General features: G+C 47.5%; 1 protein-coding gene across 11 annotated transcripts in view; it reads right to left on the reverse strand.

Moving 5' to 3' along the window:
• The window catches only part of LOC119180831 (rho GTPase-activating protein 190-like), a 155,265-nt gene extending 138,883 nt beyond the window's left edge, over window positions 1-16,382 (reverse strand). For all 11 annotated transcript variants that reach the window (XM_075883732.1, XM_075883730.1, XM_075883731.1 and 8 more), the window contains exon 1: window positions 16,223-16,382. The gene's annotated coding sequence lies outside the window, so the exon portion shown is untranslated. The remainder of the gene's footprint in view (window positions 1-16,222) is intronic.
• Between the last annotated feature and the right edge of the window lie 6,694 nt (window positions 16,383-23,076).

A 23,076-nucleotide genomic window follows, 5' to 3' on the forward strand; every position in this document is an offset into this window, starting at 1 on the left:
TTTTTTTCACTCTCTCCAGACGCAAGACTATCGTCTTTTGACGACATTTGTGGTGTAACATGCAGATACGGGACCAATTTTTTCTTTCTTTTTCTTCATGTATTTTTTTTCTCAGCTTGTTTCTACTTTTTCTTTCTCTATCTCTTTCTGTTTCTCTGATTCTTTTTTTTTCTCTTTCTGTCTTGCCCTAAGTTTTCTATCTTTTTTTATTAATCACTTTTTCTATCTCTTTCTCTTTCAGTCTATTTCTTTCCCTGTATTTTTCATCATCTTTTTTTTTTTACCTTCTCCTCTCTTCCTCTCTATACTCCTTCTGTCATCCATCCAAATTCCTGCATCCCCTGTTGGATGAATCAGCGAATGTGTTCTTTGAAGAATGATTGATTTGTGGGGTTTAACGTCCTAAAACCACCATATGATTATGAGAGACGCCGTAGTGGAGGGCTCCGGAAATTTCGACCACCTGGGGTTCTTTAACGTGCACCCAAATCTGAGCACACGGGCCTACAACATTTCCGCCTCCTTCGGAAATGCAGCCGCCGCAGCCGGGATTTGAACCCACGACCTGCGGGTCAGCAGCCGAGTACCTTAGCCACTAGGCCACCACGGCGGGGCGTGTTCTTTTAAGAAAGCAGAGAGTGAAGGAGAGGATGAAGAGAGGGCGCGACACCCAAGTTATTATTAGAAGGGGGAAAGCAATTAGACAGGGGGAAAAAGTTCATTAATATGATAGTTTTTGGTCATGTTTAACAGAGTTTCTCTCTTAGCACAAATAGCATTGCTGTTAAAAATGGTTAATAATTATAATTGTTGGGGTTTAACATCCCGAAACCACCATAAGATTATGAGAGACACCATAGGGGACGCCTCCGGAAATTTCAACCACCTTGGTTTCTTTAAAATGTTCCTAAATCTGAGTCCACGGGCCTCAAGCACTTTCGCCTCCACTGAAAATGCGGCCACTGCAGCTGCGATTCGATCCCGCGACTTCCGGGTCAGCAGCAGAGTGCCTCAGCCACTAGACCACCGTGGCAGGCACCTTTCAAAAAAAAAAAAAACACAGAGGGAGGAGTAGGGGAGTTACTTGACCACACTTGCCTTGCTTCATTCTTAGAAGGTTAGATTAGCTCAGTACGCGTGTTGACAGGCATAACAATAGCAATCGCTGCTAATCAGATGATTATCCAAAGTTTCTTGCTTTGTATTTTATGCCTTTTCCCTTATGTTTTTCCTTGTTTTTCCTTAAGCGAGTTCTGCTTATGTTTTTTGCTTTGTCTTGCTTTCATACATTTCATGGCACTGTTTTGGCTTAACATGTTCAATTGTATTGTTCAACATTATAACCCACTGTGCAACAATTGCACTATAAGTCAGCAGTATTGTCAAACAAATAAATAAATAAAACCCAGTCAAGCAATATTATGAAACACTGCATTACTAAGTATGCGAAAACTAAGATCAGACATTGGGCAGTGACTGGCAGGTCGTGTGACTCTACTAGCAGACAACATGCATGCCTACGTATAGAACTTCTTGTGGAATTGAATTCACCATCAGCTGGAACAAAATAGGAACTAATACTGAATGACTTTTGCTACACATAAGAGCATCACAGTGCAACGAGGACACGAGCAAAGCCACTGATGAAGGTAGGTACCATCAGCTGGAACAAAATAGTAACTAATACTGAATGACTTTTGCTAAACATAAGAGCATCACATTGCGACAACGAGGACACGAGCAAAGCCACCGATCAAGGTAGGTTAGTAAGCTGATCAATTTGCCCGAAATCAGGAGACAATCAGGAGACTTTGGAAATCAGGGACCGACAAGTACGCAGAGCTGGAAGCTGGCCTGAGTCAGCATCTGCCCAGTGGCCATACTACAAAACAGCAAACATTCCTCCGCGCACGATCGGTCGAGGCTCGCACGTAGGGCCCTTGTTCAGGAGATCCGTCTGAGCTTAAACAAACCGCACTCGTGAAGAACATTTGCTTTTAAGAAAATCACAAGATACTGGCCCTGGTCAACCAACTTGTGATTGCCCTCATGTGACGAGCATGGCTAACACTGTAGGTTGGATGAAAACTTCTAAGATGGCAGTACCCCCTATCATCTGGTCCATGCGTTTCTCACTGACTGCTTCCTCTCATATAAATGGTAGCTTTTCCGTGATTTTTCTGATGTGTAATTTCCTAACAGGATTCAGAATTTTACTCTTCATCATCTCTTCAATTCAAGACCATGACAACACTCAATTGTGTCAAGTCTCGTTACAGTGAGCATGTAGATATTATTTGCGCAGTGTTGTGCATTTTGAATCACTTTTGATTGCCTCTGCGAGAAAACAACACTGTTCGCTAGAACAATGAGCTCCTAATATTATCTAGGGTTTAATGTCCCAAAACCACGATATGATTATGAGAGATGCCCTAGTGGAGGGCTCTGGCTATTTCTACCACCTGGGGCACTTTACATCTAGCTAAGCCTAAATCACGGGACTAAACATTGCCTCAATCAAAAACGCAGCCACTGCAGTCGGGATTCGAACCCCTAACCATCGGGTCAGCAGTCGAGCGCTATAACTACTGCAATGTGTCAGAACAATGAACTCCTGAACCACTGCCCACAATCAGTGCTACTTTGGCCTATGATCTGATTACAAGTACTGATCACCTGCGTAATGGCTTTTGTGGAAAACCAAATAAAAAGCCTCGATGACGCAAGACGAGACAAAAGACTAGGAAGATTGAACAGGACTGACCATCTGAGAAGACTACAAGAATGATAGGGCAATACGAGTACATACACGAGCATGATGCGCAGCTGAGTGAACATTTTCGAAGGGCCAGTAAACAACCCCAAGGCTAAAAAATTGCCGTGAAGAGAAATACGTGCACTTTCAGTTTGTGATCATGCTGCCACAAGAATTTCGCAAATATGTGCTATATTAAGAAAGAGACAGGGGCTAGAACATCGCGTTCAGCTGGTTTCAAATTTTCGCACGGCCTCGCCACCCTCCTCCATTGGAGGAAGGGGAAGGCGTGGCCCATCGTCATGACTCCGCCCATTTCAGCAATGTGACAAGACGTCAGGGATTGACGTCATCGGCCAACTCTATCAGTTGGAACGCACTTCCGCTTGCTCCGATGCCTGGTTGTTTTCAGTTTACCCAGTGCCGATGCTTTTCCGCAGCCCAATCGTTCGATTTGCAACCGACGACTTGCAGCAAAACTGCGTTCCAAAATCCACGCATGAAGCTGGCCTGATTTTTCTGGAGTTCGTTCACTTTTTGGGGAGCAGCAACACAACACACAAATAATGCGCTTAATAATGGGTGCGCCTCTCAACAGGTGACGCGACAATCTCCTTACTCCCAAAGACTGGGTCAGTGAAGTGTCCCGATTTCGATGCACGGAGTTTATGGGGAGTTTTGCAACTCGTATAATTGCATAGCTCTGTCGTAGCTGTGGGTAAGAACAGGAACTGTCGTTGACTTCAGTTGTTTGTTGAGACCTGGTTTAGACCAATTGACGAGCTACGTGCTGCGTCACACCGCCGATCGCCAAGTTGTCGTCACTGCGCATGCAAGGAGATTGGTCAGGCGTAGAAAAGGAGCGCGGATATTTTTTTTCGAAATGGAGGCTGTGCATGGCACACAGCTCTGTAATATTCAGAAAACGTGATTGCTGCAGTCTACTCTACGAATTACAGAGCTTGTTTGGGCGGTGTAAAAGAAAAAGTCGGAGCCTATTGACCGGCCCTTTAAGCCGAGACTTCGGCAGCAGTTCAGCTCTAAAGGCAAAGTCTCCAATGGACCTCAGTTGCAAGTTCAAATGACTGCCAAATCTGTATAATGTATACCTGCAAGGCTTTTTTATGACTGTTCAACAATATACTATATTGCATATGGGTCTAATAATGTCAGTGAAACTCAGTATTTTACGTAATAAACACTTTCTTTTCTTTCTTTTTTTTTCTGCAACAATGGAGAAAGGCTACCTCAAGATAGAGCCTGATTTTTCTTGCCCAACAGGTAGTACATCTAGCTTTTTTTTTCTTTAGCCCTATTAGGGTCAATGGAATGTTTTAGCACTATTAACATTGCTACAGCCAACAGTATGGTCAAGTGATTTCAAGTAATCTAAAAACAAAGTTTCAGAAGTGAAATCAAAATGGGCAGCTGCTTCATACAATGCCTCAGATGTTACCCCATTGTAATGCAAATACTTGGTGGCTAGCGCAGAAAAAGTGAAAAATGTGAACTGACAACACAAAAGAACAACCGTGCGGGTTCTACAAAGTTCGAGTGGTGATTTGTGCAACACTTGCTAAAAAAATTGGCCCTGTATTTGTATGTGACAAATGTCGCCGAAAGACGATAATCTTGCATTTGGAGAGAGTGAACAAAATGTTCATTTGATGTTCTGCACAAAAAAAATCGGTAAATGGTATTCTGGAGGCAAATGAGTGCATCAAGTCAAGTCACACGTGAGACATGAGCGCTATCTGGCAGTTATATTGTAAAACGAAGGGCGCGGCATGCGCACACATCTCGGAGGCGATAAGGTGTAGAACACAAGGTGACGGGCAGGTGCCACCACTGTGTCGTCTTAGCAAAGCGTTGGAAACACTTGCCTTTTCGTGCAACCATTGCATTGTCAGCGCAGCGTGATAAATGCTACGGTCCTTAGAATTACTTGAGCATGCCTTTTCTGGTAAAAAGACACACCACACAATAATGACGTGTCGTTATGGTGCCTTAAATATGTGCAATAATTGCTTTTTAATTGACAGTCGCACAAGTATGAATGCTGAATCTTGAGCAATATTGGTGGACGCTGCGGTTGGGGTCGGCCATTTGGGGTATTGTTTGGTGCCGTTTGAGGTATTGTTGAGGGCAGACAAAGAGGCAAATGTATAGACAGACAGACAGATTAAAACTTTTGCCTCGAAGGTCCCCAAGAAAGACTGTCGCCTTTAATAAATGCAGATAAAATACACTTTGCTTAAGTGATTCAAGTTATATAACCCAGTTGGTTTGTATCAACTTTATTGGTAGTCCGGCCGAGCTATTGCCAACTGGACCTTAGGTCTCCCGTGTGGGGACATCTAAGCCTTGCCTGACTGCCGCCTCGCGGTCTTGCTGGACGGCCTGGAGCTGGTCATTGAGGCTGGGGCTGCGCAAGGCAGAGGCCCACAGTGGTGGAAGGGTTCCAGATATAGCACCTTGCGGGTTTTTGGTAATATCCCAGAGCATGTGAGTTAACGTGCCAACCTCAATACGGCAGATCTCGCATATATTTGTCCTATATATATTGGGGTAGGGTTTGTTAAACAGCAAGTGGTTGGGACATGTGCGCGTTTGTAGCTGTCGTAAGGCCGCCACCTGCGTCCTGTTAAGCTTCTCACTGGGCAGAGGAAAGGTTCGGCGGGCTAGGTAGAAGGCCTTGGTAATTTCATTGTAGGTCGTCAAAACGGTCTTAGGTGTTTCCCCATAGAGGACGGCCGCTGGTGCGGTTTACGAGTTCGCATGCCTTCATCATCATCATCATCATCATCATCATCAGCAGCAGCAGCAGCAGCAGCAGCAGCAGCAGCAGCCTGACTACGTCCACTGCAGAACAAAGGCCTCTCCCATGTTCCACCAGTTAACCCGGTCCTGTGCTTGCTGCTGCCAATTTATACCCACAAACTGCTTAATCTCATCTGCCCACCAAACCTTCTGTCTCTCCCTAACCCGCTTGCCTTCTCTGGGAATCCAGTCAGTTACCCTTTATGACCAGCGGTTATCCTGTCTACGCGCTACATGCCCGGCCCATGTCCATCTCTTCTTGATTTCAGCTATGATATCCTTAACCCCCGTTTGTTCCCTAATCCACTCTGCTCTCTTCTTGTCTCTTAAGGTTACACCTACCACTTTTCTTTCCATTGCTCGCTGCGTCGTCCTCAATTTAAGCTGAACCCTCTTTGTAAGTCTCCAGGTTTCTGCTCCGTAACTAAGTACCGGCAAGATACAGCTGTTATATACCTTCCTCTTGAGGGATAGTGGCAATCTGCCTGTCATAATTTGAGAGTGCTTGCCAAACGTGCTCCACCCCATTCTTATTCTTCTAGTTACTTCAATCTCGTAGTTCGGCTCCGGGGTTATTAGCTGCCCTAAGTAGACATAGTCTTTTACAACTTGAAGTGCACTATTACCTATCTCGAAGCGCTGCTCTTTTCCGAGGTTGTTGTACATTACTTTCGCACGCCTTGGCGTGTGAAAAAACATTATATGATACCCAAGGTTTCCAGAAAATTGACGGAAAATGTAAACCTTTAAAGGTTTTTTTCTCGAAGTACTAACATTACTAATTTTGATTTCATGCCAGAACAGATACTCCAAATCAGTGGACTGCAATACTTTGTTAAATATAGCAGGGGGGACGTGAAATACTAGAAGTGACAACAAAATAGGGCAACTTAAACAATGAAACTAAATGGGGACGGTGAAATAGCATATTAGATTACAGGTGATGTGAAACCTGTGGGGGTGCTAGCACCCCCTGTAAAGTTGTTTGCACCTCATGGTGCACGTGTCTCGCGCATAGACTGCATTTCAGGTTAACAAGTACCGTGCGGTAGGGGCGTCGTGCTCGCGAGTGTTTGTTATCATCACCACCACCACCATCATCATCATGGTTAGTGTGTAGCGCCGACAGTGACGCCTGGCGGCAGGTCTAGGTGGCGGATCCCGAGATATGAGCGGTCCTCTTTGACTGGTGGCGGTTGACGCGAACGGTTGTCTTGAGCAGTGACCCTGCGGTAGATGGCACAGCACGCCGTCTGTCCTAGGCCCTCGTGGCAAGATAAGTGTTGGCAAAGCCGCTTTGTGTGTGTTCTTGTGTTTGTTATGGTTTTGAGTGTTGTGCAAGATTGTTATAGCGTGTTGATTCACATTTGATGCAAAACAGTTCGGCTGACAATATCGTCATTCTAAAAGTAGTTAAATAAATGTGTGGTGTTTGGTTCATTCCAACCCTGTCTGCTGTGTCCGTTCACTCCAAGAGCGTAGCGCTCGATTTCGAGACCCCACAAACCACTGATACATAAGTGCTTAATCTAAAACTTAGCAGTATCCTCCCGTGCAAAGTTTAGCATACTTAGCTTTTCTGCTTTGTACACACCAATTCACACAGAAAACACTACTATAACATGTTTTGATGCAAGAGAATGAAATGTGATGTATTATTATTTTTTAAAGCTAATTTTATAAATTTAATAAAGGTTAATCTGAGGCCCAGATCTAGAATCTATACTCAACCGTCAACAGCTTTTTCTATATTTCAAAATCCAACAAATCTCATATCCAAATGAAGTAGACAGCCGGCAGCAATACAACTATTCCAAATAAATTTAAAAATGCACTAAAGAGCAAGTTTTTCTGAATAAAGGTTTTTTTTTTTTTTCCTTATTCAAATGCTTACTCGTCTGCATTTCACAATTGCTCAACTACTTGAACTTGTTGAATTTGTCGTTCAACCAATCACAATAGAAGTGAGGAAGCAGAGCTACATGCTACATGTTTCACAAAGGCACTCCACAACACTTGATTAGCATGGTCAGATGATGCTGCTGATTGGTAGTCAAGGCTCCCACGAACACGTGAGTCAGACATAACGCAGAACGTGGCCTGGAGCTTACTGCTCTCAATGTCTGCTTAAAATCTCTCCCTCAACTACGCCATTACTTGTCTTTCTTTGGATAAGTGAGGTACCCGCTACACATTTACAGCATGTGCACTCTGCCACTTAATACTATAAGAATAGTAATGGAACACTTTGGAGTGGGTGGGAAGCAATAACCTGTGCAATTATTGTGCAATTAGCATTGTGAAATGACCGATTGTTATTTCGCTCTTCTGCCAAGCTTATGATATCACAAAGGTTAATACAATTTCCTGCTTGACAGAAAGCCTACATAGGGTCTTTTTGCAAATGAGTTCCTATCCCTATCATGGTCGAATCGGATTTTAATGCGGGCCCTCTGCCGTACAGAGGGCCTAGATTCAAATCTTGTTCGACCTAGAGTATTTTTTTTCTCATTTTATTTTTTTCATGTACACCACCAATCGTAACAGCAATCAACGCAGCAACAGGCATGCAAAAGCTGTGCTCTAAAAAATCCAGAGGACACATACTGGTCCTTTATGGGTGTCTGGTAGTTGGTAATATCTCTCGCACGTATATGTTCGTTTCCCCTGGTTTATTCCTTGAGTTAACTTTGTGTTATTCACTCTAAGTCAACATCAGAGGTCTCGTAGAAGAGACTGCATGGTCAAGATATGCTGTGCCAACACTACACAATATTGTTACAAGTAACTTCTTTAATAATCTATTTACAACGCACAGAACTCGGCGAGCAAGATAGCGTCAGTCCGGCATCAACTAAAAACTCACTTCGTCCTCCTCATTCATGCAGCTGCGTTTAGCGGCTGTTATGTATCATAAACCCCGGCGGTAGAAGCATTGTCCCGGTGCTAAACTAAGCAGATGATGTCGAAGGAGGGTAATAAGGCTTTAGCCGAGCCACACGAATGGTGCGCTCACAGCTGACGATGACTTTGTTGGATCAGTTGGGACAATCTCGTACGTGACGTTTGTCACTTGGCGAACGATACGCAATGGTCCAGTCTAGGGCGACAAGAGTTTCTCAGGCAGTCCCATACGTCGAGTGGGTGACCAGAGGAGCACGAGAGATCCCGGGGAAAAGTGCACGTCCTATGGTGAGAATCGTAGAGCTGTTGCTGGTGCGCCTGTGAGGCCTGTAGATGGTTACGGGCGACATGGCACACGTGGTCGGTGCGGGCGATTGCTTCCCCGGCATATTCAGTGGCCGCAGGTAGCAAAGTGTCTAAGAGTAGAGTTAAGTCCTGGTCATATAAGAGATAGAAGGGCGAATAGCTGGCAGTGTTGCGACGGGATGAATTGTAGGAAAACGTCACATAGGGCAAATGAATGTCCCAATACTGGTGGTCTGGCGCAACGTATTTGGCAAGCATGTCGGTTAGGGTCCTGTTGAGGCGCTCCGTGAGGCCATTTGACTGGGGATGGTATGAAGTAGTAAATTTGTGCTTCATATGGCAAGACCTCAGCATTTCGTGAACGGCGGCTGATAAGAACGTGCGGCTACGGTCGGTGAGAAGCTGGCGTAGAGCACCGTGCAATAATATTATGTCGTACAGCAGAAAGTCTGATATGTCGGTAGCGCAACTGGCCAAGAGTGCTTGTGTGATTGCGTACCGCGTCGCGTAGTCAGTGGCAACAGCAATCCATTTATTTCCGGCTGTGGAGAGGGGAAAAGGGCCCAACAGGTCGAGACCAACTCGAAAGAAAGGTTCAGTGGGAACGTCGATCGGCTGAAGGTAGTCGGCTGGGAGGGCAGACAGCGTTTTGCAACGCTGGCAGGGCTCACAAGCGGCGACATGCCGTCGAACAGAGCAGGCAAGTCCAGGCTCAAAAAACTGACGTCGTACCCGATCGTATGTGAGAGAAATGCCCAAATGGCTCGTCATGGGAGCGTCATAAAGTTGGAGCAGGACAGTGGTATGCAGGTGCGCTGAGATGACAGGAAGTAAGTCTGATCCGAAGGAATCAAGGTTACGGCAGTATAGGATCCAGTCTTTCACCAAAAACATTCGTAGTGACGGGTCGCGAGGCGTTGACTCCAGTTTGTCAAAGATGGCTAGTAAAGAAGCATCCCGACGTTGCTCTTCGCCAATGTTTAACAGCTGCGACACGGAAAAAACGTCCGTGATAGCGTCGGTATCGGTTGCTTTGTCAACAGGGTAGCAAGATAAACAATCCGCATCCTGATGTAATCGCCCTGTTTTGTACATTACAGAGAACGTGTATTCTTGAAGACATGGGGCCCAACGAGCAAGACGTCCTGTGGGGTCCTTCAGGGAGGCTAGCCAGCAGAGCGCGTGATGATCCGTGACAACACGGAATGAGCACCCGTACAGGTATGGATGAAACTTGGCGACTGCCCATACAAGGGCGAGGCACTCGCGCTCCGTGATGGGCTAGTTGCGCTCGGCTGTAGATACCAGTCGACTTGCGTAGGCTATGACACGGTCGTGTCCCCGTTAGTGCTGCAATAGCACAGCTCCTATGCTGTGTCCACTGGCGTCCTTGTGAACCTCGGTTGGGGCTGATGAATCGAAGTGAGCCAAGATTGGTGGCGTTGTAAGCAGGGTCATAAGATGGGAAAATGATGACACTTGGTCATGGCCCTAGATTAACGAGGAGTCTTTCTTCAAGAGGTGTGTGAAGGAGCGTGCAATGGTCGCAAAGTCCTTAACGAAGAGTCTGAAATAGGAGCACAACCCCACAAAACTGCAGACATCCTTTGTGGTCCTCGGAATGGGAAAGTTTGTGACTGCGCGAATTTTCTCTGGGTCTGGACGCATGCCTTGGGCATCGACAAGGTGACCAAGCACGGAAATTTGACGACGAGCGAAGTGGAACGTGGAGGCGTTAAGCTGGAGTCCGGCTCGACGGAAAACGTTCAGAATAGCTGATAAACGATCGAGATGTGTCGAATGTGGGCGAAAAGACAATAACATCGTCAAGGTAACACAAGCAGGTGAACGATTTCAACCCTTGGAGCAATGAGTCCATCATTCTTTCAAATGTGGCTGGCGCATTGCAGAGAACAAAGGGCATCACCTTAAACTGATAAAGGCCATCAGGAGTGATGAATGCGGCCTTTTGCGGTCCATCTCGTCTACGGCTATCTGCCAGTAGCCTGACCGAAGGTCAATAGTTGAAAAATAAGTAGTACCGTACAGGCAGTCGAGGGCGTCGTCGATGCTAGGCAAAGGATGAACATATTTTTTCATAATTTTGTTGAGGTGACGGTAATCGACACAAAAGCGCCATGTTCCATCCTTATCTTTAACAAGGACGACTGGAGAAGCCGAGGGGCTGCATGAAGGCTCGATAATGTTTTTCGGAAGCATTTTCCCGACTCCCTGTTGTGTTATTGCACGCTCCGACACAGAAACACAGTAGGGGCGTCGGTGATTGGCAGTTGCATAACCAGTATTGATGCGATGGGTGACAATGGTCGTTTGGCTTAAGGAGTTGCTGGCAAAGTCGAAAATGCTACAATAGCCCTCAAGAACGTGGCAAAGCGCTGCAGCTTGCTCAGACGTGAGGTCCGATGACCCCATTCACTCAATGTCGGCGCCTCAAGAACGTGATGGAGTGGAACCACTGACTGAGCTGCAGCAATCATAAACTCTGAAGGGCTCGACATGGTCGTCTTGGAGAGCGGTAATAGGAGAGCAGTAAGATACTCTGAGGCAGAACTTGGGTGGTGAGTGAGAAGTTGACCAGTGGAAGGAAGGTGCCGTTTCTCGTAATCGTCAGAATCATACGCGGCACAGCAAACCCATGCGAAAGCATCACGGCAGGAATCGGGGCCACCATGTAATCACCGTCAGATACTGGCAGCGTGGAGGATAAGTCGACATGCGTGACAGAGTTAGGCAGGAAGCGCGTGAAATCAATGCAGCAGAGGCTGGTTTGCGGTGGGCTGGTCTGGTCGAAAAAGAGAGGTAAATCAAGTTGGAGAGAGCCAGCTGAACAGTCTATGAGGGCAGAGTGCGTGGCTAGAAAATCCATACCAAGAATGAGTTCATGAGGGCAATGTTGGATAACAGCGAAAAGAACGACAGTGCTTCTCTTCCCAATATAAACTCGCGCAGAGCTGATGCCGAAAATTGCGGCAGTTCCTCCATCAGCGACTTGTACAGCTCGATTGAGGCCGGGTGTGACAAATTTTTAAAGTCTAAGTCGGCGGCGAAGATTAGCACTCATAATGGACACATGTTCGCCAGTATCAATGCGCCAACACGAGCATAGTCGACAGTAACGTCCGAAAAATTCCGGTTCATCGTTAACGTTAAGCGAGAATTTCTTACGAATGTCGTCAACGCAGCTCCACCCCTAGAAGCTGCACAGCCTAGTTTTCTAGTCTGAGGTGCTGCGAATAGGTCGGGGAGGCAGCACGGTGTTGTGGGGGCGACGGAAGGTGACGACGAGCAGGGGACAGTGACCGGTCGTAGCGAAGTCTGCTCAGAGGTGCTGCAGGAGCGGAAAATGTGGTCGGCATTGAGGAAGAAAGTGATGGGGACGACTGGCGGACAGAAGTGGCGTGAGACTAAGGTGCATAATGTGACGGCAGAGCCCAGCGGTTGCGGCAGTGACGAGTGATATGACCAACGCGTCAACAGTTAAAACATATGAGCCTGTCATCAAGGGTACGCCATTTGAATGGATTGCGTTGGATGCGAGGAGCAGAAGGGGGACGTTACGAAGGCTCAGCAGAGTATACGGCAGGAACAGGATATAGGCTGACATTCGACACCTCTTGACGAACGACGGCTTGTAACAAAGAGATCGTGGTCGGGGAAGGCGCAGGCGTCGGTAATGGCGTGGCTACTGGTTGTGCTGCCTCGACCTCTCGACGAATGATGCGTGTGAGGTTGTCGCATCGAGGGGCCTGGCGGAAGGAGTCGTCACACGAAGATGTAGCCGCTGTGTTCGAAAGAACACGATGCTTTGGGCTATGCGGCGGGGTTTTGCTTGTTCGAGACGTCGGCATTCTTTAAGGATGGTGTCGATGCTCGAGACGTTAAAAACCGGCAGGTTGAAAGCATCGTCGGCAATGCCTTTCAAGACGTGGTTAACTTTTTTATCTTCCGACATGCACTGGTCGGCTTCGGAACAAAGGGCCAAGACGTCAAAAATGTAGGAGACATAAGATTCGGTAGAAGACTGAGCCCGTGTGGCAAGAGCCTTCTTCACAGTGAGCTGATGACCAGATAAATCGACAAACAGGTCGCAGATCTTTTCTTTGAAGAGATCCCAGTTCGTTATGTCGGCTTCGAGGCTTTCAAACCATGTTCGGGGAGTGCCGTCCGGGTAGCAAAGCACGTTGGCGAGCATGAGCGTGGGATCCCAGCGGTGAGTAGCACTGACGCGCTCGTGCCGCTTCAGCCAAGTGTCAAGATCGATTCTATCATCACCTGAGAAAGTGCCAGGATCCCGGAGGTGAGGGAGTGTGACGTAGGTGGTCGCTTGGACTGATGAGGACGGCGTAGAGGAAGTACCAGTAGTCGAAGCAGTCGAAGGGTCGCCGATGTTGCGACCGCTGCGCGTCTCTATCGAGGTATGCGGGTCAACCACCTCCACCAATAATGTTACGAGTAACTTCTTTAATAATCTATTTACAATGCACAGAACTCGACGAGGAAAGTGGCGCCAGTCCAGCATCAATCAAAAGCTCACTTCGTCCTCATCTTTCATGCAGCCGCGTTTAGCGGCTGTTATGTATCAATATTTACAACCCAGCAGCGGAGAGTGCCTCTGCCAGGTTGCATGATGAACCCAGCAGCTCAAAAGGATGGTTCAAATCCTTTAATGAACTCATTATTCCATTTCCATTAATTATTCCCACAGCTGCTTTGCTCTTATTTTTAGTAAACCTACTCCAATGCCATATGCATCCAACCCTTACACTGAAGCACAACCATCAATCTCATGCCTGCTTCATTTTTTAGAAAGAATTTTCTTAATATTTGGAAGACAAGAAATAAGTGCTTGACCAAAAGTGCTTGGAAGAAATAAAAGAATGTAATTCATCGCTTGTGCAGCAAATAACTGTGTAGGGACAAATCGCAAGATGTCAGCAGCATAACGTGTAGCTTCAATCAGAACTTAATTTTGGTATTGGCTCACTCACTGCATTTCTCTAATTTATGGCTGCACAAGAATAGTGTACATTGATTGAGCTGCCGAAGTCAGCTGAGCATCAGTAGCTTCACTGCAGGTACCGCTCGCTCACCAGAGATGGAGGCAAAAAGGAACATAGGTGATTGAGGTGGTGCCGAGTAGGCAGGAGGAAAGTTGCCAGAAAAGGAAAAAGAGGTTGAAGGCAGACCATCAGATGGCTACATGCAACAAAACAATAGTGCAAGGCATGAAGAAATGGGACTAAGCACAAGAAGAGAGCCATTAGCGAGTGCCACTATGTATGTGTCTTTTGATACACTTACCATATAGTTTCAATTCCCACATTAGTCAAGCAATGCAGAACATGTGCACTCATGCTGCCATGTTGCTTCTAAAATGGTGAATCCGCCGAATGAGCACTCTATATCAGCGACTACATACATCGTAAATATTTGATAGCATTTGTCCCGTAACTTTAGGGTTTTCAGGGAAAGAAAACATTTGCTTGAATATCAGCTTCTTGATTTCCGAAGTTTATAAGGCCTTGTACGTGGCACGCCCTGGCCCAATGGATGCTGCAACATCTCCAACGTTGCGTTGCCAAAGAGAAGTGTTAAGAAGATGGAAGAGCTAACCAGTGATGAAACAAGGATGGAACAGCGACACCAACACTGTCGCGCAGCCTGATGAAAAAACGGAGATGTCTGTTGCGGTGGAGCAGAGGTTAAGGTGCTCGGGTACTGACCCGATGGTCACGGGGTGAATCCCGGTCGCAGTGGTCGCATTTCGATGGAGGCGAAATGGTAGAGGCCTGTGTGCTGTGCGATGTCAGTGCACTTTAAGGAACACCAGATGGTCGAAATTCCCGGAGCCCTCCACTACAGAGTTTGTCATAATCATATTGTAGTTTTGGGATGTTAAACCCCCCATAGTATTATTAAAGACCAGAAATTGAAATGAGCCTTGCTGTAACAAGGTTGTCCAGACATGATTTCCATAAGCTGCCAAGGACAGTTTCACGTTCTAGGTGTATAACATTCTTGTACTGTGGACCAGAACAATCCTTCTAGCGTGAGAGAACATATCACGTTTTTGGACCTGTGCACAGATACGTGCACAGGTCCAAAAACGTGATACAGCACAGATACGGCACGCTGCTTATTATCTGTAGTCCAGAGGTAATGCCCGAGGGCCGCTCTTTGAAAACTGCATCTAACTGCCCATACATTTTCATGAGGCCACATTTTCACAAATCCCTGACGAAATATCAGACAATATTGGCAATTTCATGCGGTGTAAAAAAGCAAGCACGATCAAACAGATTTTCTAGCACATAGATAGCAAGAAGTCTGTGAAAACTGTTTCCCGTTCACCAGTTTTCAGCAAACACCATCCTTATTCTCGAAATTTCAGCCCCACGAATCCAAGAGTGGTCACAAGAGCGGGCAGCGCAATCCTCGACTTTTCACACCGACCAGCCGATACTACTCGCTACGGGAACACGCAGTTCGGTGAACACAATTTTTTGACATCATGCTTCGCGGGCAAGCCCGCTTTTTGAAGCCCGCTTAGTAACCGAGATGCGTCGTCATGTAGGTGCAGCGCTCCCTCTGCCTCGTTGACAGTCGAACGGCTTACCAACAACGCCTACTCATGATTGATCAGCACAATGGAGCCATTTCTCTCCAACCGATACTGATTTTATTTTTCTTCAGGCGAAGTCTTTCTGGCAGCTGCGTGAAGACCGAACCAGTGGTTTGGGTGTTCCCTGACCGAACTGTCGCGGGAATGACGCTTGAGAGGATCCGCTGCTCCGAACGACGCACACACAGCTTTCACCAGCGAGCTCTACATGGCTAAGTCAATCACTGCGACGGCAGTGCCTATTCAGTTCCGCTCGGCGTACCACCAGCGCCGACGCGCGATTCTAATCGCACGACGGTTGAAAGCAAGGGTCCTACGAAGCGAAGCCCAGGAATTCAAGAGAGGCTTTCAACCGCGCCTTACAAACGGGTGGTGCGGACTTAGTTTTGTGATTTCCATATCGCGCGAGCGTGTGCGGGAGAAGGAGCGAACGATCAAACGGTTCAGGCCGCGATCAAAAGCGCCGCCGTTAACAACTAACAAACGCTTGGCACCTACTCAGGAATGATACCACGTCTGAGCAACCAGGGGCCGTCCATGGACGCGACTTCGGCAGCTCTGCCCACGGACCCCGGGCGCTGTCAGCCGCGGCTCGCGGATGCCGGCGCGAGCGGCGCCGCGTCACGGTCTCGCGCGCTAGGATCGCGGCGCGAACTCGCGCGCTGGACTCCCGCAGGCGGCGACGATAAGCCGAGCGGCTCGCCCTCGCGTGCCGCGAGCTCGATCGGTATAGGCTTAGCCCGAGCAGGGCACCTGCGGCACCTGCGGGGCTGAGCTGGCTGGCGCGCGCTCACCTGGCGACTCCCGATGTCGAGGGTCCGCTGGTGCCGTGCTGCTTGCGCTGCCGCTGCGGCGCCTCAAACAGGCTCGTTCACACCACACCCGCAGCGAATGACGCGAAGCGCGCACGCATTCCTTCCAGCGAGCACGGTTCTCAAAGAGCGGCCATGTTCGTTTTCTCGTGAGTGACATGCCCCCGCTGCAAAAACAGCAACAAAAAACGCTAGCCAGCAGCCGTGTTTCGTCAAACGTGACTGACAAACCAGCGTTTTGCCTAAAGTGTTGAACGAAATTTCGGCACCTACCTTAGATAGAATTTGTCTTAGCAAAGCCTGTCGCTTTCTTTTTCTTCCTCTATCAGGAGTAAAAAGCTACTACGTACGTACTCATCCAAACTAAGTCGTTTAGCAAGTCCATTCAAGAAGTCAATGTCGTGATGCCGCGCAATACAAATGCTGTGAAATTCATCAAACGACGCCATTTCTACTTCTCATTTATCTCCTCGGCGAGCACTGTAAAAGCAGTTAGTACGAACGCAAAGCACAGTCGAAAGTGTCATTCACAGGTTGGTCTTTCAGACACATTTCGGAGCAGTAGCGTTGTCAGAATTTTTTTTTTTTTCAGGGGGGAAGGGGGGGGGGGGGGTATTTATACTTTATGTATGTTCGGGCGTGCGTTTGTATATGTACGTGTATGTATACGCAATCCAAATTTAAAATTTCGGGGCGCGGAGGCAACTCCAACATTTTAGCTACACTCTAGAAGCACACGTTGTTGGGTTAGTCAGTACATGTTTATTTAGAAGTCACGCGATTGTGGCTATTTTGCGCAAAAAAAAAAATTATAATAACGTGAGAATGGTTCAAGAGGAGAGCACTGTTTATGCCAAAATTACTGCAGCACTATATATATGCAAAGGCATGCGTGGAAAGCAAGGCATGCATCGAACAGATAACGTTTAGTGTAATGCGGTACAAACCCCACGGACAAAACGACATCGGCTCTATGCTGGCCCAACATGAATGGCTGACATAGCCTTTCATGGCCCAAGCTTGGTAAACAAGTTTGGGCCGAGGGTGGTTTTGGTTAATGGCCTCACACTGACTGACTTGTCTGCCAACTCAGGCCCAAGGCGTGGTAATACATGGCAGGTGGTACACAGGTGGATTAAATAATCTTGTGCAAATAATTTAGTGCAATCTCGTGACAGCCAACGCTGAACGCTCAAACAAGAAATTTTCGTTGAAAATTACACTCACAGAGGTCGTGCAATGTCGGCTTGTGGCTGGCCCGTAGTTAGTCGACTTGGTCCTTAGAGAAGCGTGACCCTACAATGGACCACGTTTGGTGGCCCGGGCGTTGGGTGTCAACAATTGTCCTATCATTTGCTGACTGCTGGCTGAACGTCTGCGGCCAACTAATAACCAGCAAAATTGGTTGCCAGTCAAGGCCCCACTTTGTACCACCAATTGCTTGGCCGACAATAGTGGTTGTCCAATTCTGCCCACTTGTTCACCCCCTATCGGCCGTCGGCTAATTTCAGATGGGTATAGGCATAGACATGCGCAAAAAGGACAGGCTCACAACGATAGTATAACATCTTAATCACAACGTTTGATATGTTCAGGAACGTGCTCTCTGCTTACGATAAAAGCAATGAAGTGTCGCTAATGCATAATACACGTCATGTTTTTATATGAAAGGCTTCCGACAGTTCTCTAGCAGTGGTGTCTCTCCTTCTTCTGAGAATCTCAACTCTATGCAGATACGGCTCACACTAGTGGGAATTGTAGTGGGCCGGCAAATGAGCCCCATCTTTACCTGTTAGTGACAGCTCGAGCGTGTTCCCGTGCACGCTCATTCACGCGATTTCCAATCTGGCCAACACATAGAGTTTCATACAGGCATGAGGCTATGGGCCAACATTTGTCTTGCCACAGGATTGCGGAAATTTGTAAACAACACCGGTAGCGCGTACATTAGTGGCTACCCCCTGTTTTGGAGTTCCAAATAGCGTACGTTAGTTGTGTACGCTCGTCTGTCTGCACGCAGTTCGTGACCTCGGCTGGCTGCGAAGTCGCTCCAGGAGGGTTCTGCCGTCGGCAGCACGGTGTAGGCGGTCTACGTGCCCCAGAGCACGCTGGAGCATGCTCAGGGACAGGAGCCACTCTCCAGCCTCGGCCAGGATCACTGCCACGGGGGAGTACCTGGGGAGCCCCAGGATGGCCCTCACTGCTCTCCTGTGATGTCTCTCCAGGTCCAGTCTCCTGGCAGGTGTCAGGGCCACCAGTGGAAAGGCGTACAGCAGGACTGAGGATGCTGAAGCCTGGTTATGCATGTATATGTATGTATATACATATATACATATACATATTCCTCGTATATATGTATGTATATACATACATATATACGAGGAAGAACGTTCTAGCCTCCTGTTTCTGCAGAGCGAACATCGCCTTTCCGGCCGGGCTCGTCTGCACGCGTGCTCATCTCGCCAGCGAACAAGGACAGGGGGGGGGGGGGGGTAAAGATCAGCACGCGCCGTGTGCCTCCACAGCAGGCGGAAGCTTCTACGAATTTCGATCTCAACATGAACAAACGGTGCCAAAAGTCTACTTGGAGCGGCCGTGTTCTCTTGGACCCACGTTTAGCAGAGTTACGCGAGATCGAATCTAAATGAGTTGACTGCCAGCCTCACTTCATATATCAACATCATCGTCACTACGCACGAGCCTTGTTGTGGTCATCTAATGTGGCCACGGCACAGGAAACTTGATTACTTAGCAAGCGCATGTTTACTACAAATAATATTGCTCCTAAAATGCTAGCCTTGCTTCGCAAAACATTCGAATATGTTGCTCTCGCATTCCTTGCTTTGCCTCTATGGCGAAACTGCCAAGTCCGAGTTGATGCTAGAACCAGTAGCTATATTGGCACCAGTGCTGGGACCAGCTGCTACTGGGACCAATTCCTACTGGGACCATTTCATGGTGCTGGGTGGTATCAATGTGCAGATTAAGTTTGCTCCTCACGATAGCATGTACTTTTAAGGGTGTGGCTTCTTGACAAGTCCGCTAAGTGCACGCGTAACACAGAATGGTTGACCTGAACTATAGTGTGAAGTAGCAAAGTTCAGGCCTGCGCGCAACTCGCCGTACAGTCACATCGAAAGCTATATAGAAAAGCGGTCTTTCAGATAATCTTTGGGATGCCACAAGCACACTGCTGGGTACCTACTGCGCCATAAATAATCATAAATTTCGTGTAGTCGGCTACCATTCACTTTGTTATCCTCCGTCATTCTTTAGAGAAACGTGGTATGCGCTACGCATTTGTTGCAAATTTCGTGCAATTTTAGATGCAGTAGCTGACGATGATGAAGAAATATGGAGGAATCGGGTATGCACCACAGTTAAAAGGTGATCAAGAAATTTCAATGGGTTGGAGTATTGAACAACCCAGTCGTTACGCAATTGGCATTATGTGACGCCTGGCTGTTGCTTTGATGTTCTGAAACGCTTTATTATTCATATTAAATTGATTCCTTTCCCGACACCAAGCCTGCCTAAGGCCAGTTTAGAAACGAGTTCCAACCACTAGCGTACCTCAGTGGTAAATACTGGGCTGGCACGCGGCGGACCTGGGCTTCGAAGCTCATTGCGTCCTTGGTTTTTTTTTTATTTATTTACTGAGTTCCAAGCACTTGCGTGCGAGTGGAACCCTAGATATCGACGAAAGATCACAGACCACGAGTGATTTGGAGCTGTACCTATATACACGCCAATTCGTTTACGTTGGCCGCTCTTTGGACTTCGACTTCGTCAGCGGATAACAGAGAACTGCGATGCTTCCCAAGAAATGCAAATTGGTTTGAAACACTCCTCCAACATCCGCGTGCGTATTTACTAGCGAGTCTAACGTGGCGACGCTGCCCCAAAACAACAGCGATTGTGTATGAACATATGGCTGACAGGAGGTGCTATAACGCCAAGTCGGAGTCTGGGAAAGATAATATAGCGGCACCAATTGCTCTCACTATAGTGTTGCTCATTCAAAAATCACCGAATAGTTAACAACAACCTTTAATATACATTTGAACATCGTTTACACTTGCTTTAGGATGTCGATTTTCTAATCTCTTGTCAAGCGCCTATTGACCGAGAGTTCACATGTCGCGCTTCTTGAGTTCAGGGAACACAATCAACGAGCGAATGTCATTAGTTGTGAATGTCATTCACTGTGACCGTGTAGAAGCAACAATCAACGCCTAACGTCATTCGCAGTGAATGGCATTACAGGTGCCGTGTGCCGCTCGTATATCAATCGTGCGAAATAGGTGGTGGTAGTGGTTATATAGAAGAGGAAGGAGGCACCTATTTCTGCGGCCCGGTTGGGAGCACGGCGCAGGCAGTGCGGCACTAGTAAGTTTTACACCTGCTTTTTCGACTCTCTCTCTCCACACTGTCTTCGACTGAGCGCTTATCTCTGAAACAGAAACGCTCTCCCTCGAGCGGATCACCTCAGGAGCGCCAGCACTCCGCGGCCTCGGTTACATGACCTTGCTACTGCTTTCTGGATGCAAGCTCGGGTTGAAGGTCGTGCGGCCCAAATGCGGGACGATAGTTATAGCGCGAGAACAAAACGACGACACAGAGACAAAAAGGACACGTCTTTCTTGTCTCTGTGTCGTCGTTTTGTTCTCGCGCTATAACTGTCGTCGTGCCATACCAACTAGCCCAAGCTGCCACCCTTCCAAATGCGAGGGTGAGTGACGACAGGCTCTTGCTTCCCGTAACCGTTCGAGGAGACAGTGGCGGCCTGTTCGCCATTACTTTTAACGACCGGCCCGGAGTGTGGAGAGACGGCGTGAAGGCGCCATGAGCCTCAATACCGATGCATCTCGGGTATGCGAGCTCGCTGTCACTTCGGGTGGTCAGTGAGAATGGGCCTGTGTACTGTTATGCCAGCGAGTCCTCGTCAAACGACCGTGCCTCTGAAAAAGGCAATCTGGGTCAAGGCCAGCCCGCAGTCCGCCTGGCGCGATCAACTCGACGGCGTGAACACGCGCGGCGCTTCTCTGGCCCACGTGCATTGAGTCAGCTGCGCACGTGACAGCGAGCCGGCGTCCTCGTGTCTGGTGGTCTGACGCATGGCGCGGCGGCCCCCATTGGAGGAATCTGCCCTGACGACCAGCGGCGCTTCTGATTGGACATTTTGGTTGGACCCGGTGTAAATAAAAGAAGCCCTGCGGCGCGTCGCGATCGGTTGTCCCTGAGAGAGGAGTCCCCATGTCGGAGAGCCGACATGTGTGTGAGTCGGCGGTCTTAGGCGAAAAGTTGACCTATGTATTAGAGAGGAGAGCTCGGCTCTTCGAGTCTCTGTCGGCCCCAGTGCCGAAATTGTAACGCCTCTGTATATATGCTGTACATAAACCTTGTTTAACTCACCGTCGTCTCGTCCGCTCGTCTTATCAGCTCGGCGCAATAGCAGTCGCGGGCTGAGAAACATACGCTACCAAACGGCTGGTGACCTTCCCGGCGGAGTTGAAAGCAGTGGCGCCTTCGGGGCCATGTTGGCGTCGCCGTCTTTCGCAACAGTGGTGGCTTCGGCGGGATCGGTCCGTCGGTCGCAACAGTGGTTGGCAGCTGCGGGATCGGCCGGCGTCAGCGACATCGATGCGGTGAGTGCCTGATGTTTTCCCCTCAGTTCACCAGACTACTCTAGCTCAGGTTGTAGTAGTTTAGAGAAGGGCTGTGTGAAGCATTAGAGTGAGCTTTGATCGTTTCAAGCAAAGTCGAAGTGCTTTGAAACCAAAGTTAATGCGGAGGGGGTAAACACGGGAGAGTGAAAAGTTGCTTGCGCGTCTTGCTAGTTGACTTATAGTGGGTACGGCAAGTAGATTTTTAACAGGGGCAAACAGCAAGAGGCTAGTGTGAACGATGGAGAACCTTAAAGTGAAGGAACTCATCGAAATTTGTGAGGAACTCGGCATTACTTTGGGCCGTGCGAAACGAAAGCAAGCGATCCTTGAGATCATGAAGGATGAGGGAGTGTCGGCTGAGGAAGTCGATGAGATAGATAGATAGATAGATTTATTTCCAGAAATACAAAGATTCTGGCGGATACCATCGACTAAAAGCTGTTGTCAAACAGCTTGACGGGGTCGATGGTCCGTTACAAGGCATATGTGGCAAATGTACACAACAATATCTGAAATTATTGAAAAACAATGAAAACAAAAATTCCATGCAGAAGTAGACAGGAAATCATACACAATTTGCTCTGACAAGTGAAACATAGAAAACAATAATAGTAATACGTTAAGTCATCACATGTTAACAAAGAGAGTCCTGAGTTCCTTGGCTGAGAAGCACTTGACGTCTTTGTATTTATTTAAAATATGCGGCAAGTTGTGCTCTAATGATTGTAGCCTATAGTTATTGCGAAATCTAGGAACATACCACATGTCACTGTTTCTAGTATTGGCGGAAGTGATTCTAGGTGTCAACGATGCAGTAGACGCAAGAAAATTATGAAGATATTTTTTAGAGAAATAAAAGGAATAAAGTAGGCGAAAAGTGTAAAGATGTTCTGTTTTAATGATTCTATGATTTAGGAAAGCTGGCCGTGTTGTCTCTAAGAAGCCCATATTGTCAATGTGCCGAATCATCCTTTTTTGCAGAAAAAATAATTTCATAATGTTTGTTTTCCCAGTAGTCCCCCAGACTAAGCTACAATAACTTAAATGAGAAAAGAATAGAGCATAATAAATGTTAAGTTTTGCTTTCGGTGGAAGAAGATACCTACATCTAGATAAAGCACCTGTTATAGCTGACAGTTTTTTACAGATATTTTCTACGTGTTTATC

This window comes from Rhipicephalus microplus, unplaced genomic scaffold (assembly GCF_043290135.1).
Source record: "Rhipicephalus microplus isolate Deutch F79 unplaced genomic scaffold, USDA_Rmic scaffold_20, whole genome shotgun sequence".
NCBI classification, from domain to species: domain Eukaryota; kingdom Metazoa; phylum Arthropoda; class Arachnida; order Ixodida; family Ixodidae; genus Rhipicephalus; species Rhipicephalus microplus.